The sequence below is a fragment of the Paramormyrops kingsleyae genome, chromosome 3 (assembly GCF_048594095.1).
Source record: "Paramormyrops kingsleyae isolate MSU_618 chromosome 3, PKINGS_0.4, whole genome shotgun sequence".
Taxonomy (NCBI): Eukaryota; Metazoa; Chordata; class Actinopteri; order Osteoglossiformes; family Mormyridae; genus Paramormyrops; species Paramormyrops kingsleyae.
The window spans coordinates 6,944,515-6,962,459 of record NC_132799.1 but is presented as its reverse complement, the minus strand read 5'-3'; positions in this window follow the sequence as shown (position 1 = coordinate 6,962,459).

Genomic DNA, 17,945 nt, shown 5'->3' with positions numbered 1-17,945 from the left:
AGCTGTGGCACGTTTTGTTTGTACACCGGAGTCAGTATGAGTCTGAAAGTTAATTATTAAACCAAATATTGAATATGGTGCAAAATCTGAATGTAGGATTATGTGGGTTAACTGATTCAATGTTATCCATCTAGGCATCATTAGTGCATCGGCAATGAATGGTGGCAGTGAAAATGGTGTAATATAAACAATCACAAAGGGGGTGGAATGATTCAGAGGTACCATTAGTTTTTGTGATACCAGGACATGAACAAACTAATGGTTCCAACGTAGTGTTGTAAATATGGTAGGTCATGTGTATCTGTTCATTGTACAGTACCAGTGTTCACTTTGATGTGTCTGACTATATACAAATATGCTAACTGCATATTTGTATATTTACAGAACAAGAATCTTCATCTTTCCTTTGCTTGCATCTGTTGTATTTGTGAAATGTTGCCTTGCATCTGGAGAAGATTGTATCTGAGGAAAGCGTGTTGAGGGAGACAAGCTGGGATTGGCAGTGTCCAGTCAGTGACTGAGGTCATAGGGTAAACGCATCTCAATTACGCTACTTGGGGCAAAGCTCTCCAGGATGAGCAGGCAGTCGAGCCTTAGCGTTTCCTCTCCACCCAGGCCTGTCAGTCGATATGAAGGAGTCGTCCATCAATCCTCCGAGCCATGACGCCACGCTGGACTGGACGTCTCCCACTCCCAACTCACACGCAAGCTCCATCCCACAGAAACCTTCATACTGGGAACCCTGTGCTGATCCATTGTACAACAAAAGTTGACTTGTCATATTACATACAGTATGTCATATTTCCACAATAAATCCAGCTTTCGTTTCCGCACGCACTGCCATAAAAGAGTGTGTGGAATTTCATTAGAATGGATAGACAGGATTTTATTTAAAAAAATACTCATGATTAGTTAATGCCAGAGGAATGCCTGATTTTACAACTAATGAAGTTCAGCTAATGAGCCCCATGGGGGCTGTATCTTTATCTTCTGCTCTAACTGGCTTTACATTTTTATTAAATTGCTCTACTGCTGACCTTTTTCCAGTGTGACTCACAGAGCAGGACTGTGTATCAGCTAAAACCAACCTGTTAAAGTATTCCAGTGTAATTACAGTCCCCTGTAACCATAATCTTCCATAACCAGTCTGGCTCCTAAACCATTGCTCCACCTGCTGGCCGCCGATGGCTTCTTTGACCTTCTTCTGTGGGGCCACGAATCATTCTGTCTTGTACATAATGCCCTTCTCCTGGCACTAGCTGAACCCTGCCATCAAAGCTCAGAAGCACAGAAACCCATCTGCCAGGGTCTGTACCTTGACGGCCTTAAAGGTCCGAGTCCACTTCTCTAGGATTTATGACGTGAAACGTGTGAATCACCCAGAGGTTGCCAGTTGAAAGCTTTACCGTGTTACAAAACAAATGTCTCACTGGGAAACATATACGATGGGGTGCCTTTTTTTTATTGAGATCCACTAAAGTAAACAAAGGACATCTCTCCTTTCATCTACTGTACAATAGCTGCTCCGGAGTGGAAAATCCATCAGCGGGCTCAGCGTCCATTAGCAATCGCAATGCATTCATCCTTGACAAGGCTGGCAATATCCCCCTCTGTAATGAGTAGTTGACCTATTAGATCTATACAAACCAAAATGATTGTAAACACAGAGCAAACTATAAATTCATCAAGATTCTCATTCTTCTTTTTAATGAAAAAGATATTGATAATGAAATCTCAGGTCCTGTCATAGTCCTATATGATACATTTAAATAGCAAAAAAAATAACAATGCTTTTTTTACAACATCAATTTTGAATCCTGTGTTTGGTAATTTGTTGCCAGAAAACATGCACAAACAGACATAAATGAGATCATTTCCTGTGCAGTGTATCACTTTGTTGCGGTGCTTTGACTGTGGCTCAGGGTGTGTAGAGTCCCTCCGTATCACCCCTGTCTTCACTGTTTTGAGCTTGAGGGGTATTCAAAACGAGACTTCTTGCACTGAGGAAGATTCAACAATTGGTTTTCCGTTGCCTGGGAAACAAGTATACCCTAAAAATAAAACATCGTTCGGGCCCAACGATAAAGTGGGATCTTCCATTCAGCTAAACAAAGAGCAAACAATCTAGAGGGACTTCTCTCTCCCTCTAAGCTCCTGGAGCTCAGACTGGGAGGCTCTCTCGTTTCTCCAACTGGTGACAACTCCTCAGGCACTGCCCTTACTGCCCCGGGCGAGCAGGTAATAACAGCCATCGCATCAGTATCGATTGCAGTGGTGGATCCTTCTGATCCGGCTCTCCGGTGCCGCCACAGGCAAGTCCGGGTTTTGTTTTCATTATAAACATTGACACACAAGCACACAGCGCAATACCTGAATTTATCGACTCAGGAGACCGTAAGAGGCTTTGGATGAATCCATCCACCTTCTCATCTGGCTGGTGTCTGTCTTTCCTGTGTTATTGTCCTTATGTGCCTCTGAGGGTCCAGCATCTCCCCTGATGAGCCATAAGGAGCTCCGGCAGGCATGCTTTCCCTCTTCAAAGAGAAAGCCCACCATCATAGATAGCCATTCCCTCCAGCAGATTTTCAAGGACCTTAGAACCGTCATTCTACCAGCTAGGGAACTCAAGACCCCAACTGTGTCAATATCAGGGACGGGGGATTGATCAATTCCAATTCATATCAGGAAATAGAACTGGAGTTGGAATTTAAATCTCCCTGAAATTTGAATTCAATTCTAATTCGGATCCCCATAGTTTTTTTTTACCAATCCCAACTCCGGTTCCATTTCCAGATTTGGATTGGAATTGATCAATGCATTCCAGAATGGCCCCAACTCCTGGTTCATAAGATACTAAGCCTTCTCACAAACATAGGACCAGGGAGGCCCAAGTTAACGCATGCTCTGGTGCACAGGGAACGCCTTTTGTTTTCCGTGTAGCCACCAAATGGTGCATAGACTTTGTTAAACAAACTGGGGTACAAATAATTCCCGCAAGAACTGCACGGAAAACCCAAAATCTTCCTCTATGCCAACTGTCGGGGATCCCATGAGTGAAATTAGTCACGGTGGTTTAATGTGGAAATAAAACAGGATTACCGCCAGCTAGGAGTCTCATGGTCGTTGAACAGTGTGATGTGAGCTGCAAAGCGTGCAGTCGGCACGCTGGGTGGATGTGGGTTCGGAGGCCCCTGTCGCTCCTTTCCTGGACATAACTCTCGCCTTCGCATTTATGTGGCATCATCCACGTTCCTGGTAAGATGGGAGCCTGGAGTATGTTAACAAAGACTTTCAGCACGCCTGTTGTTCCTGACTGATGTCCCTGATTATCCTGAGTGGATTCATTGTGCTTTAAGCGAAGCTAGGACCTGTGGAATAACTGAACTCTCATTCCCATGTATTTAAAAAAAAAAGCCTAGGAAAAGTGCCTATTACGTTTTGGCCTATCGGGTTAGGGTTAGGGTTAGGGTTAGGCTAATGTCTTTGACCGCGGAATGCCACAGTGATTCCGTTGCACTGCGCCGTAACCGTGGAGTCTTTCACGGGGCAGTTTGGCACCTTGCGTGCCCAGTTAAGTCACCCATCAAATGTCAAAAAGGGGCCACAATGTGGGGTGCAGAGCAACACGTTGGCAAGAGCCGGATCTGACAAATAATTGCTCGGATGATATGTGGCTCTTTACGTCCCACGCCAAAAGTTGGTCATTGAATATTCGCCCCAATTCAGGCCAGGTGCCCCTTCACCAGCCTGTCAGACTCTGTTCCTCCCCAAGCCTCAAATTATCTCATCAGGGTGAGAGTGGCTGACTGGATATTTTCCACATCCTCCTTTTCACAATAAAGCTCCATTGTCCTCCAGGGGGTGGGATCTGTTACAGATCACAGTGCAAACTAAACTGAAAGCCTCATGTCATCTCCATGAAGTTCATGGTGAAGATCTGCTTCACCCCCCAGCCCCTCAAACCCGGCTCCCGTTATTCCTTTCACAAACACACTGCAAATGAAATGTAAACTCGGGGCACTCAACAAATAAGTAGAATTCCTGCAAGACCATTAACATTCCGGAATCGGAATCTGTCAGGCTGTAATCTGCATTATTGAAGATCCTTCGGGATGAGCGAGCATCCTCGTGACACGATCTTGCCATTGTTATTCCATTCATGCCATAGAAGGGAAGTTTAAGGCAAATCAAACACAGACTGCAGGAAAGGGCATTTTTACATTTAGATAGGGCTGCACAATACATCCTTTTAGTATTGTCATTGCGATGTGTGCATGCGCAATAATCACGTCGCAGGACATGCAATGTAAAGACCAGGCAAATTAAATTGAACACATCATGCTACGACTTTTTTTTGGTACGAAAGGAAAACTTGCACAGCTCTCATTTTCCATGATTAATCTACAAGAGACGTCTATCTGATATAATTTACTCCAATTTCAGGGTTTTTTGATGCACAGACTTTATTGTTAGCGAGTTAGGCCTGCACGATCAGCGATATTAATATCAACATTGCATATTATGCACATACACTTGTCACTTTGCAAGGGCCATAAAAGTCAGTTGGGTTGACACTATCAGTAACTTACACTAAAGCATTTTCACTCGGTTATAGAAAACAACACTTAACATGTTTTGCAATTTTAATTATTGTTCATATTCAAGATTATCTAGTACATGTTACAAAATTAACCTGAAGTTTTCCACTGAGGCTTTTGCATTGAGCTCTGCATGCCCTCTCTAAACCAATCATAATCACTTTCATCCTTGTTGTCATACTCACTGATAGATAGTGTGGTGAGTTTGCGAGACATTTAACTAAAATGACTGAGGAGGAGAAAAGTAACTGTCACTGTTTTTTGCTTGCTAGCACTCATGGCAATACCGCCATCTTATTTGTTGGACTCAGTTGTTTTATAAATATTGCAAAATTTCAAATATCACAATGTGAATTTTTTCCATTATTGTGGCCATTTATAGAAAGTAGCTTACAGTGGAGGAAAGATTGCAGTTTTATTTTTTAATACACACTCCCTGGCATTCAAACCTACAACCTCTGTGGTTTTAGCGTAACACTCTACATGTTGAGCAATGGGGGAGTGTTCAGTCAGGCTGCCTCCACCTACTCTATCCAGAGGCACATCGACACAGTCCAGGGCTCCTGGGCTATTTGAGTCATCAGAGTCCCCCCTACTATTTTCAGCTGTAGCTATCGACCAGGGAGGGGAGGGGGGCTGTTAGAGTTTTATTGAACAAGGTCGGTTGAGGCTTTATTCCAGGTAAGCCCATGCATTCAGGCACCCTTGACTGCATCCGGTTTCCGCCGGATTGCTCTTTGTGCACCACCAGGCTTGAGGCAGAATGATCTGATGTCAGCACCAAAGGGGGCTGGGAAAGACAGACATGGACGGCAGATGGAAGAGCAGCAGAAGATCTGTCTGACAAAGACAAATTATAGGTGACAGATGTGTTGAATATGAGATTATGGGTCCTTCATGTCATCTTGACTGGTGACAAGTCTTCTTTCTGCTATGCTACCAAGCCTCTCTCCATAAAATTGCGACTGTTTACCAGTATCGTCCTGGTCTATCGGCTTCCAGCGGTGGCTCTTAATGGGCTCCCCACTGATCCTTCCACCCTGCATCCAGCTGACACTTCCCTCTGTCTCATCTGGTCTGGTGAGCTGGACTGGGTCACCAGCTGATAGGCCAAAAGGAGCGGCTGGTGTTTCGTGGCTTGCGTTGGAAGCCCAGTCAGATTCGAGAACAGAATTACGCAATCAGAAGACAGAATGTTCTATGGTTCTATAGAATGGCCGTATGGTCCTCATTCAACACTCCTAACTGTGTGTGTGGAGGGTCGGAACCATCGACTTCTTTCACCTACTGAACCACAGAAACACATGGCCACAGAGACGTACCGGCTTTTTCCCATCTCCTGTTATTAAATTAAGGAACTACACTCTGAATATTGTGAATTATGTCTCTGCTTAATTGAAAGCTGCACCTTGATATCACCCCATGTCACTTTGAATAATGACAGTCGGCCATCAAAGTAACTGCGGTCAGTAAATCAATTAATTCCTATTTAGCTGTCACACGTCCATTGATTTAAGGGAGACTTCCTTGCTTGTTTATTTACCATGAAAGAACCTGTAAAAGGTTATTAATTTTTCAATTTGCATCTCTTGTGTTTCACCTGTATTCAAACTGGAATTCTTGACACAGATAAACTGGAAACCTGACCTTGGAGTGTGTGAGATGTTGTCTTTAGTGTGTAAGATTCTGATAGGCTGCCCCATTGTCTTGTCCAGTCTGTATCTCGTCTTAATCCCTGTGTTTCCTGATAATGGGCACAGGATCGCCTTAACACTGACTGGATGAGAAGCTGTTTAAAATAATTGGATTCCTGTTCACTGGCAGCTAATCCAAGCACGGAACAGGACAGTAAAATATCAGTGTGCAAACATGCGACTCTAACAGATGACAAAGCAGTGACCCTAAGCTGTATACCTCTGTAATTCATGTGGCGTAACCGAATAGCGCCATATGACAAGATGTTAAAAGAAGCACCGACTCACACACTTGGTTTTTAAAATTAGGCGCAGATTTTAAAATGTCACATTAGCAAATTCAAGACGTGTGACTAATACCACCCGTGATTCAGGGGATTTTGCAGTCGTGACTTGGGAGGGGGCTGTCACCCCCCCCCAAAAACACCAGCTTTTGCCAGAGGGCAACAGAGAAGCAGCAGATCATGACCTAACTTCATTACCAGAGACACCAGCAAGACCAGTTAATTCCGTAATCCAATTCCAATGGTGCCTCCAGTGATGATTTTTATAAGCGTCTCACAGACGTGATGCTGCTAATAATTTTATGAATATTAAAGAAGTGTAATTTTCCTAATGTATTTAGTTCACATCAAATAACACAGCATTAGTATTGTTTTATTAATATTGCATCAGATATTGCTAGTAATATTTTATAATAAATAATATTTTTATTTTTTATAATTCATTCTCTTCTTGGTGAGGCAGACTGGGAGGCAAGTGACATGTTCTTCTAGAAGGTGATGGGAGGTAAAAATAAAAAAATGGCGTCTTATTCCCCCCCTCTGCAGTACCAGTGTCCTTTAAAGGCCTTGTGCTTTGGAAGCAAGGCATCATGGGATAGGTCCTTGAACGGACATTTAAATGTAAAGATAAACAACAGGCAGAATCCGTTGTTAAGAACAGCAACATCAGGGGTGGTGTCTGCTTTTCTCTTGGCGTCTGAGAGCTTCATGAAATGCAGAGGCGAGAATGTCTCCCTTCTGTCTGGGTGCAGAGGATGGACCAGGTGGCCGGTTCTGGAGGGCAGCCACAGAAGGTCTGCGTCCGACCGCGTGTACCTGCCCCACCAGCACTCACTCCACCAACCTTTAAAAGGAAAAAGCCCAGAAACTGAAGAAGGTCAGGGGGTCTGAAGCAGCACAATAAACAAAAAACCTGCATCCAGTTCCCAGTGAGTCCTTCAATAATTCACCTTGAAATAATATTGAAATAATGCAGATACTGAGCTCTCTCAATAACAATAACGACATTTTGAATTTGAGATACAATATCTTTGTGCGCCTCTGAGGTGCAGACCATCGACCACCCATTAAAACTGGGGAATTTAAACAGAATGGCACAAGAAATGGTTAATGCAGTTTACCCAAAAATAACAGTGAACCCCAACACTGACAACACCCAGATCCTGAAATGTAGTTACTGGTCATGGTCTTTGAAAGCCTGTGCTAGGAAGGAGTGAGGAACAGGTGACAAGTTTTCAATTCTGCAAAAAGAGAGAAATTCAGCTTGTATTAGCAGCAGGCACTTTGTTAGATGCCCTCCTCCTTCAGCTGACCGGTTCTATGGACCCCACAGTGCAGTTGCAACCTTTTTGGGTGGCTACCCACAGCTTCTCAGAAAGGGGGGTCCTTTGGAAGCTTCCTGGCAGCTGACCCTCTGCAAGACAAGTTTTGCCTTTTGCCTCCTTGTGGATCAGGTGCACAGAGCACACCTGAGCCTGCTTCACAGTCTATTAACCACTGCTGTTGGCTACCTAAATGAAAACAGCACTCGAAACTAAGTGTTGTAAAGGGGGTAATGTTGCTGAAGGAGACCTAAAAGATGCTCGGTGTCAGATAAACATGCTCGCTCGGGCCGGGCTGGAGACCGGTGCTTTTCCACTTTAAAATCACATTACCACTAATGCTAACAGGGGCAACGCCTGATCTTCCGGGCTGCCACTCACCCCCTCATGGGGAGGGTGGCATACAAGCCGGCGCTGGGAGCAGAGTCCATTAAAAAAGCAAACAGTCTTTTGTCGAAAAGGGCAAAAGGGCGAGCCTGGTTTTCCAACCCCCCCCCCCAATGCGGTGAGCCTGTGAATCAATCAGAAGCCCCCTTCAGAGATACACATCCAGTAGACTTGCTGGAGAACCCTGAACTGGAGGTACACAGTGAACATGGGTGTTACGGCTGGGAGAACGAGGTGGGTTGGAGGGGGGGGGGGTAACACATAGTGTTGCTGGTTAAATGAGGCAAAAATGCTTGACGTTTCGGGGGGGGGGCTTGAAACTCCGGACTTGTAGCCACCTACTGATAAGCAATCGGCAGCCGCAATCTCTGGGATGATCCGGCACATCCGCGGCAGCCCGTCTTCTGCTCCATCTGCGCCGAGGTGTGAGCACAGCCCCATGCGGGCGGGCGGGCGGACTCAGCCGGTGCCGGAACAGAGTCTCGCCAGGAGAGGACGCTGTATCTCAAACAACGTATCATTGATCTTCCAACTATAGAGCAAGGAAAATGAACCGATATTGATTTCAACAGCAGCAGACGGTAGGGGCCCTTTCGCCCCCCCCACCTCCCCGAGGGCTCTGAACGATCTGCTGGACTATAAACCCATGCATCAGAGAAAACCTGCTGCCATAGCACACAACATCGCACTACATTAATATCTAGATCAGGGAGCCGCGACGCGAGAGCTCCGATGTTGGAGGAACAGCTCGGTTGTCAAGTTAGATCTCCACTCAAAAGCTAATTACGCTCTCCTTTGTTTACGAGACAGATGGATGTTTGCCTGGCAAATCTAGACCTTTATTTTTCAATGGCTGTGTCCATTCTTACATCTGGCCCCGCGAGCACTTTACAATGGTCTCGAACAATGGCCTTGAAAAAAAACAGGAACAACCTTTAAAGGTCTGAGTCGCTAGCAGTTGGTGTTTTTCCACTACCTGGCATTAATGGATTAATGGCCGTCTCCAATTTGCCACAGTGTAACGGCGTGAAAATTGAACTCGGTCACGTCCTTTGTGGCCAGTGACGCTCAGGGGCCCCCGGCAGCTTCCTCGCGGGTGGGTGTGAAGCCTAGATGCCGCGGATCGCCGCGGATCGCGGGCCGATCAGCCAGGCCGACTCCAACGCTGCACGTCACCTTGATTTCATGTTTCCGTTCCGTGACCAGCAGCAGCAGCAGCAGCAGCAGCGTGAGCATCGCATGTGACGTCGCCGTGCGTCGCATTACGGGATGCAGTCACTGTCGGGAAAGGAGCATTTTGCACAATGATGCAGTTTCCTAAAAGGATTAATTTTTGCGAATAACCATTAGGGCACTAAGTCATATTAAAGAGAAACATTCCTCAAAAAAGCACCAAAATAGTAGGAGGAGCAGAGTCAGTTGAAATAGATACAAATATGTATCTGACACAAATAATGTTTGTACGCTTTTCACAGCATTATTAACAAATTTAATATTTGTTATATTTTGTTAAATATTGGTAGAGGGAGGCCAGTCCATCCAAGTGGGGAACATGACCAGCGGGACGAGGGGGATTCGGTTCTCTAACAAGCCCAGAAACAATTGTCATTCTTAATTAAAGCAATGAGCGGAGCTAAGCATTGATGGCCCAAAAATGCTTTAAAGGGAATTCAATGACACCCCAATGTAGCCATGCGTTAGGAATTATTACTGAGGGGCAATAAACCAGCCGGCAGCTGATCTAGGCGGTGCTTTCCGATACTGAACCAGCCATGTGCTGGTATGCACTGTTCAATCAATAAAGACCCCATTAAGGTTAACAAAGCTCAGCAATCCATGTCTCACAGATTGACTCCAATTGCCCTCAGATCCACCATATTGTTGTGCGAAAGGAAGAACTTTCTTTGTTTTTCTTCTTTTTTTTTGAGTTTGGCTCCAAGCAAGAAGCGCTTCTCTATACCCCAAGCTAATTTTTTTGGGGGTGGAACCAAAAAACAAACAAGAATGAATCTACTAAACAATGAAAGAATCATATAAACTCCACAAAAAAGTCACACATCTTATTGTTAAAAGTCACAAAGATTCCACACCCATCTGTAGAAAGATGGGAGGGGTTGTGTGGCTGAGCACGCAAGGCCTTCATGCCAGTCATCAGAAGGTCACCAGTTCAAATCCTGGGGCCACCTAACCAATTGAGCCCTTGAACAAGGCCCTTAACCTGCGGTTACTCCAGGAGTGTTGGATAAATGGAAAATCCTGTGGCAGAACCACAAATCTCATTCTCACCTGTTTTTGCATGTATGCCTCAATAAGGAGAGCAAGATGGGAGAAGCATCCCAATGAACCTGCACTTGTGCCAACAGCAAGCAAATAGTCATTTCATTTTTCTCAGTCAAGGGAAGTAGATCTTCCAGTGACTTCTCCCAGTGTGTCAGGAGAAAGTCCCGCCTTCCCCGTCACCTCCTCAGTGCCTGAGAGACGGTGACGTGGAAAGACAATGCGGGTAATGAGGCGCTGTTATCTGCATGGTTAGCGGGGAAACAGCGGAAAAGTGCCACGATAAGGCCAATAATATGGTGTGCGTCATTTCAAAGGTATGAAAATTAGACATTCAAATGAGGTTTTTTGTGTGTGTAGGTGGGGAGGGGGGTGTCAACTAAGACATATCCATGGCTCACAGAGGAAAATCTCAATAAAACAGCCGGTAAATAAAAAACCAAGGAAATGAAAGAGTCTGTGGGATTATCTACATTTTATCACTTTCTAGAAAATATTGACAACATTTATGAAATGAAGTTTAATTTATTTGCCAAAAAAGTAAAGCAAGTTACTTTTATTTTAAGAGGTTGTGACTATGAATATAAAACAGTTAAAGCTCAGATTAAAAATAAATGTATTAAAATTTAGAAACTATTTTAGTGGAAGAGAAAGAGGGTGGAGTAACCACAAAATGATCAAATAGCCTTTGTTTTGCTGTGACTGCTTGACAAGTAGGAGTACAAATGGGATGTCACATGCTCACACAGCCACAGGAACGGGATATGACACGTCTGCGCAGGAACAGGATATCACTCGCCCGCACAGCCACAGGAACAGGATGTCACATGCCCATACAGCCACAGGAACGGGATATCACACGCCCGCGCAGCCACAGGAACGGGATATCACACACCCGCGCAGCCACAGGAACGGGATATCACACGCCTGCACAGCCACAGGAACGGAATATCACATGTTCACACAGCCACAGGAACGGGATATCATACGCCTGCGCAGCCACAGGAATGGGATATCACTCGCCCGCACAGCCACAGGAACAGGATGTCACATGCCCACACAGCCACAGGAACGGGATATGACATGTCTGCGCAGGCAAAGGAACTAGATATCACTCATCCACACAGCCACAGGAACAGGATGTCACATGCCCACACAGCCACAGGAACGGGATATGACATGCCTGCGCAGCCAAAGGAACGGGATATCACATGTTCGCACAGCCACAGAAACGGGATATCACATGCCCGCGCAGCCACAGGAACAGGATATGACACACCTGCACAGCCACAGGAACGGGATATCACACGCCTGCACAGCCACATGAGTCACACATCATTTAATTGTCTTACTTAGCCATGTTCTTTGTGCAATGGATAATTGGTTGCCAAGATGAAGGCGTCACACCAAGGTAACTGGTCTGAAAGACACAGATGGCAAAATGGTGTCTCCGACAACGCCAGGTGACTGCCAGCCACAACATTCATAATTCTTATCCGGAAAGATCGGTTTGGACATGAGACCTTTTCCAACAAGTGATGTCAAAAAAGAGGAACTCGCCTGGGTCATCTCAGCCTTGGACGAGACAGCTGTGACTAACAGCTATCGTTTGTGACTGTCAGGCGTTCGTCGCGGTTGTAGAGACGGCTCCACCTTCCCAGGCTGCCTTGTAGAGCTTCATCGTACGACGCGAAGGGCTTCCAGATGCTCCTAAAAGGATGCGTTGGCTTCATTTATCCATATTCATGGCTGATTGCTCATTATATTTCCACTGCAGTCACTGAATGCCATATACAAGTTGGCAGCAATGACCAGCTTGTGAGGTCTTTTGGAATCCCGGTGTGACTCTGCCATTAATATACTATTATATGACCAAGATTCAAGTGAAGCTTTATGAATTTCAGTCTGGTGATAAATCAATAAAATGCATTTACACAATTATTAAAGCCACACAGAAAACATGAATTTTATTAACACAAATACAGTCCTCTGGACAGATACTAGCACTGTATACATTTGTTGCAGATGCTTCTTCCATTCATGTTCACACCTTGAGGTCGGTTTCAAAGAAGTCTTTCAGGTGTAGAGGTTGAGTTAAGACTTGCCATGTTTGATGTTTTTTGAAGCCAGACTTGCCATGTTTGATGTTTTTTGAAGCCACCGCTTATAATTTGTTGTGTTCACAGTTGATCCTGAGTACATTACATTAGTAAAATTACAGTGTATATTTTTTATTTATGTTTCATTTAAAAAAAAAAAAAAAAAACCTGCAACACAGTGGTTTTACACTGTAAAATAATTTGTACTTCTCATCATACAGATTGTGGGTTTCCTGAGAGAGGTCACAGTATTTGATGATAACTATATCGTTAAATTCTGTAATCCCAATGGCCTGAGGATGTCTCCATCTTACTTGTATCTGCTGATTTTATCTGCCTGGGAAAAGGTGAAAAAGTACTTATTATATCAGCAGAGCCAACTGCAGCCCATTCTTTTTAACCTCAATCAAAAGAAGAGCTCTGCACTCTTTTGAGTCTAATCCAGTAAAATTGTTTAGACGAGTAAGCCCGTCTATTAAGTATAATCAATGAATATGAATTAGTCACATATAACCCGTCTCACATTTTCCATTTCAGGTTTCATTCTCAAATACAAATAAACCTTTTTTTCGGGAAAATAAATGGTTGAAAATGATCCGGACGGAGGCAGTGATTTGGGAATTAACGCCTGTGGTGGAGGAGCGCTGTCTTTGCAGAGGGTAGGGGAGTCCCAGACGGACGCGGATGGCTGACCGGCAGCCGGGAGAGGTGCTGGCAGGGGACCCGGGGAACATCCAGCTGAACGGGGGGGGGGGGGGGGGGTGAAAGAGTGAGCTGCGTCAGCCTCGCTACATGGGGGAATCATTCGACCTATTTTTTAAAACCTCAGATAGAACAAGGAGCATAGCATGAACACCCTGCACGCAAGAAAACCCACTTAGATTCATATAATCGTCAAGCTGAAGATGAAGGTGATGGCAGATGAATAATGGTCATGACACTGACTCCTGAAGGCTCCGTGAGGAATTCTGATGACCCCCCCCGTGCCCACACTGGATATTTATTCCAGTACTTTCTGACAAGCGCACGGCCGGCTTAATACGTCAAACGAAGCATCAATCATATGGACTTTGTGACCTCAGCGCTGAGCTCTTCAATATCTCATTGCTACCCATCTGTGACGCACTATCTACCGCCGATCGGTCAGTCCGAGGTTAAATTATTCACGTGTGCCCTGTGTGGAGGGTTATTTTTTTTATTTTTCCCCGGCAGCTGCTCCGATAATTTCCACACTTCATTTATGTAGGTGCGTTACGGGAGACAGATAAAACCCTCTTTCCTACCGTCTAATCCACGCGATTCTCCGGATTCATTACTTCATGAGGATGCAACTTGTTGTCCTCTTGGCCTGACTATAATAATATCATTGATATCTGTTTTCTCAGCCTTGGACGGTATTGATCGTGTCCAGGATTATCAGTAGGTATCAAATTAAATTTATCCCCTTTTCCGTCAGCAAGGCACATTTTCTCAAAAAAAGAAAAGAAAGAAAAGCTTTTCCTGACGATTTTGGAAAACAAAAGTACAGTTTTCCAGTATGGCAAAGGCCAAAAACCATGGATACTCTGGAAACTTTGGAAGGTCCAGCACTTTTTAGGGGCCCAGGGGGGAACTTATGGTGTTATTTTGTCATGGGTCACATAATTTGTAGGTACTCCCCTGGGGGTGGGGGGACAGGCTAAGAGGCTAATCTTTTTTAGCACAGGCTAATCTTTTTTAGCACAGGCTAATCTTTTTTAGCACCTTCGGGTGAGTAGTTTTGAGGGGCAGGTGGTCATTTGGGAGGGCAGCACCTCCCCCCCGAGTCATTGGGCCGGCACTGGCAGTAACACTAAAACACCCTCTTTCATGTCACTGTGGGATAAGAGCCCCCACTGACGCATGGCGGGCTGCGACACGGGGCCAATTGACTGCAACGTGGCTTGCCTCTGGGCTGTCGCATCCCCCGGAGCGTGTTTAGCCTGACGTGTGGTGCCTATAAATATCGCACAGCCAATGGTGAAAAGATTAGGCGTGAACGAGAGAGGCCCCGATCGAGCGTAACAGGTGAGGAGCAAAGCAGGTTGTTTTGCGTTTTAAAGTGAAGGCGGGTGACAGGCTAACAACACCAACGTCACATGTCGGCAGACGGCCGCAGGAAGCTCAGTTAGAGTCGGTGGGGGGGTTAATGGCACAGAAAGGACACCCGTACTGACTCGTAAGCAACTCACGTTGCTCACTTACGCAAACCGGGAGACTGGGGAACGAGCAGCAGGAGGCCCCTCACATGCAACAAATGCTGCGTCATTTAGCTGAAAGCTAAACTAAGGTGGGGTGAAAACAAACAGGCGGTTGAATAGACGGCCTGGCATGGGGATGCCCAGCACTGAGGACCCAGGGGATACCAATGAGTAAAAGGTGCCACACGGGTTCTCCATCCTCTGTCATATGATTTGCCCTTCGCTGCTGGTTCAAATGACTCATGGGGGCATGTCATTAACATCCTGGTCAAGCACGTAAAAGGCGATATGGGAAACCTGGGGGTGCGCAAATAAGGTACCAGGAAATGAGACACTCCTGTCCCCTCGAGCCTAGCAAATACTCCAGCTGTTTAGAGAAATGATTAGTAGCACTGCAAGCTAATTATATGACCTGTAGCCTGTAGTTCTCAGTGTTATTATAATCATTCCTAGAATATATGACACACGGCGTCTCACTCCATAGGCCAGGCCAGCCTACGAGGTCTGCATTTCAGCAGGAGACAAGTACCCATGCACTCTGCACTGGGCTGACAACACACAAAGTTTTGCGTAAGAAGTCCCTTTCTGTACAGGGAGCAGGGGTTTACCTCCCTATCTTCCTGCCCGACCAGGTTCAGACCATTCCAGGTTCAGACCATTGGTAACCATGGCGGTAACCATGGCGGTGAAACAGCACTGGGAACTGGAATTGAGGGGGTTTATTCAGGTGTGACACGGCTCTTTTGTATGGAAACAGTTCTGTGGCATAAAAAATACTGTGGAAAAAATTGGGTCCCGCTGTTTGGAAATAGGAGTCCAAATAAGGTCTTCATTAGGCCATTGTGCATTGATTATAATGGTATCTATCATTGTTCGGTCAATGAGAAAAGCTGTGCAGTGATTCAACTCAGATACTCCTCAATGCAATAAACACCTCAGTTCGCTCCTTTTCTATAACGACTCACATAAAAGCAAACCATTTATTACAAATAATAATAATTATAACAAGCATGTAAAATAGAGAAAATCACAGCACATTGAATGTTTTTCCCAGAAAGCCAGAATTCAAGTAGCAGCTTAAAAAAAAAAATGCATGTTTAATAGGGGATAATCATATGTATCGGATATTTTAAGTTTGTGAAAATAACAAAGGCAAATTAATTGCTGTAATTTAAGAGCTTGTGTTAATTAGCAGCAATTTTTGTCTCGGTCTTCTGCAAGGACATCCATTCTCCCAGATCGTTAAATTCAGTAGAAGGTGATAGTTTCTCAGATCTGCCTGTGCGCCTCTGCTTAACTAACCTCAATAAGGTGGGAAAACAGGCAGTAATTTTCCAAACGAGGGGAGCTTAAGTGGAACACATGGCGATGATCCTCACCACTAAAGGACCCTACAGTGAGGCTGGGAGAAGACAGAACCAACTCCGCCGCTAGGCAACACGCCCCCCCTCGGTCATTCTATTTCCCAGCATGCCATGGGGGCTCATGGAATTTATTCTTTTGCTCATCTACCATGAGGGGAAAAAAGCTGTGTGTTCCCCAGGAAATCAATGGGGGGGCGGGGGGCAGGGTTTAATCTGCTATCTCTGCTGAAAAGCCCTCTTTAGCGTACCATACCTCCATTCCTCCGTCTGCCATTGGATCAGGCTTTGCAGCGCATCGATCCGTTCATCCAAGGAGCAGCGGACTCTGCGGAAAGAGAACGGCTGCCGTGGGCCTTCGGCTGGGAGACTGCCCCTGTAACCGGAAGGCTGTGGGCTCAGATCCAGGGGGTGGGGCTTCGCTCTCGGTACCTGTGAGGCAATCAGCCAAAATGTCCAGCTCTAAAATTAGCAACTGCTAGACAAAAGCTGTGGCCCCATGCTGAATTAAAGAGACTAATTTAATAATGACAAACCAAGTCCAACGACACTTCGATACATTCAGAAAACATCCCTGAGAGCAATTCCGGTTAAATAAATTGCCCAGAAATATGAAAATGGCAGCTGTCATTCCCAGCTCTGCGGCCTGTTAGCCCCAAAGCCCGTTCCCTAAACATTATGGCTATGGTTGACCCTGCTTGTGGCCTACATGGTCCTCATCAGTTGGAGAATAAAGAGCTCTCCATTCCTGAGTAAACATCTCCCACAACAAATCAAGTGCTGGCCTTGTTTGCCGGTGGGGTGTGATGAACTGTCCCCAGTGATCAAACACTCCGCCGGCTCCGTGCTTTTCTTCCAGAAACTGTCTGCTACGCCCAGGTTACTATATCAGCAGACGAAGACAAGGTTGGATTTTTCATAGTGGATTTTTTTCTTTTTTTTCAAATGCAGCTTCAGATGCACATACTGCAGGACAATGGGCACATGCAAATATGAAAGGGTACATACTTTATCAGGAAACATAAACCAGAAATATATTTGCATTACAAGAGAACAAAAGTAGTCAATGGGACTGTCTTTCAGGCAAATTTAATTTGCATACCATGAACACCAATAAAATCTCAAACCCCAAAACACCTCCTGACAAACCAATAGGATTATCACTCTACCATGATAATGTGGCAACCAAACTTACGTTTGACAGGAGGGTCTATGTACACGGGTTGGTCTACAGTGCTGACAGGGAGGGCAAATGCTGCACCTTGAAACGTCCAAACCATGGATCCTCTGGTCACCCGACCAAGGTCACCCGCGTGTCTGGCTTTGTGTTCGCTGTTCCACGCCGCCGTTTCACAGAATCGCACCCTGGACTCCAGCTTCTGCGTGGCCTCCCTACATGACGTCCCCAAACAGATGCTCTCACCTTTGGCGTCTTTCCCCCTTAATCGGCCGCACCCCTCCCTGAAGCACCTGCGTCTTTGCCACCCGTGCCACCCTGTCCATTCGGTGACATATCCCTTGGGATTTATTGTATTTATAAATAAATTAACACAAGCGGTATAACGAGTATGAAGCCCACACCGTCTTCCAGTTATAAGACCAAGGTCGGATTTTTCCTTCACCCTTTGTACTGGTGCTGAATCACTCAAGGGGAATTAAAAATATGAATCGTGTTTCTTTTCCCTTGCATTTCATGTTCATCAG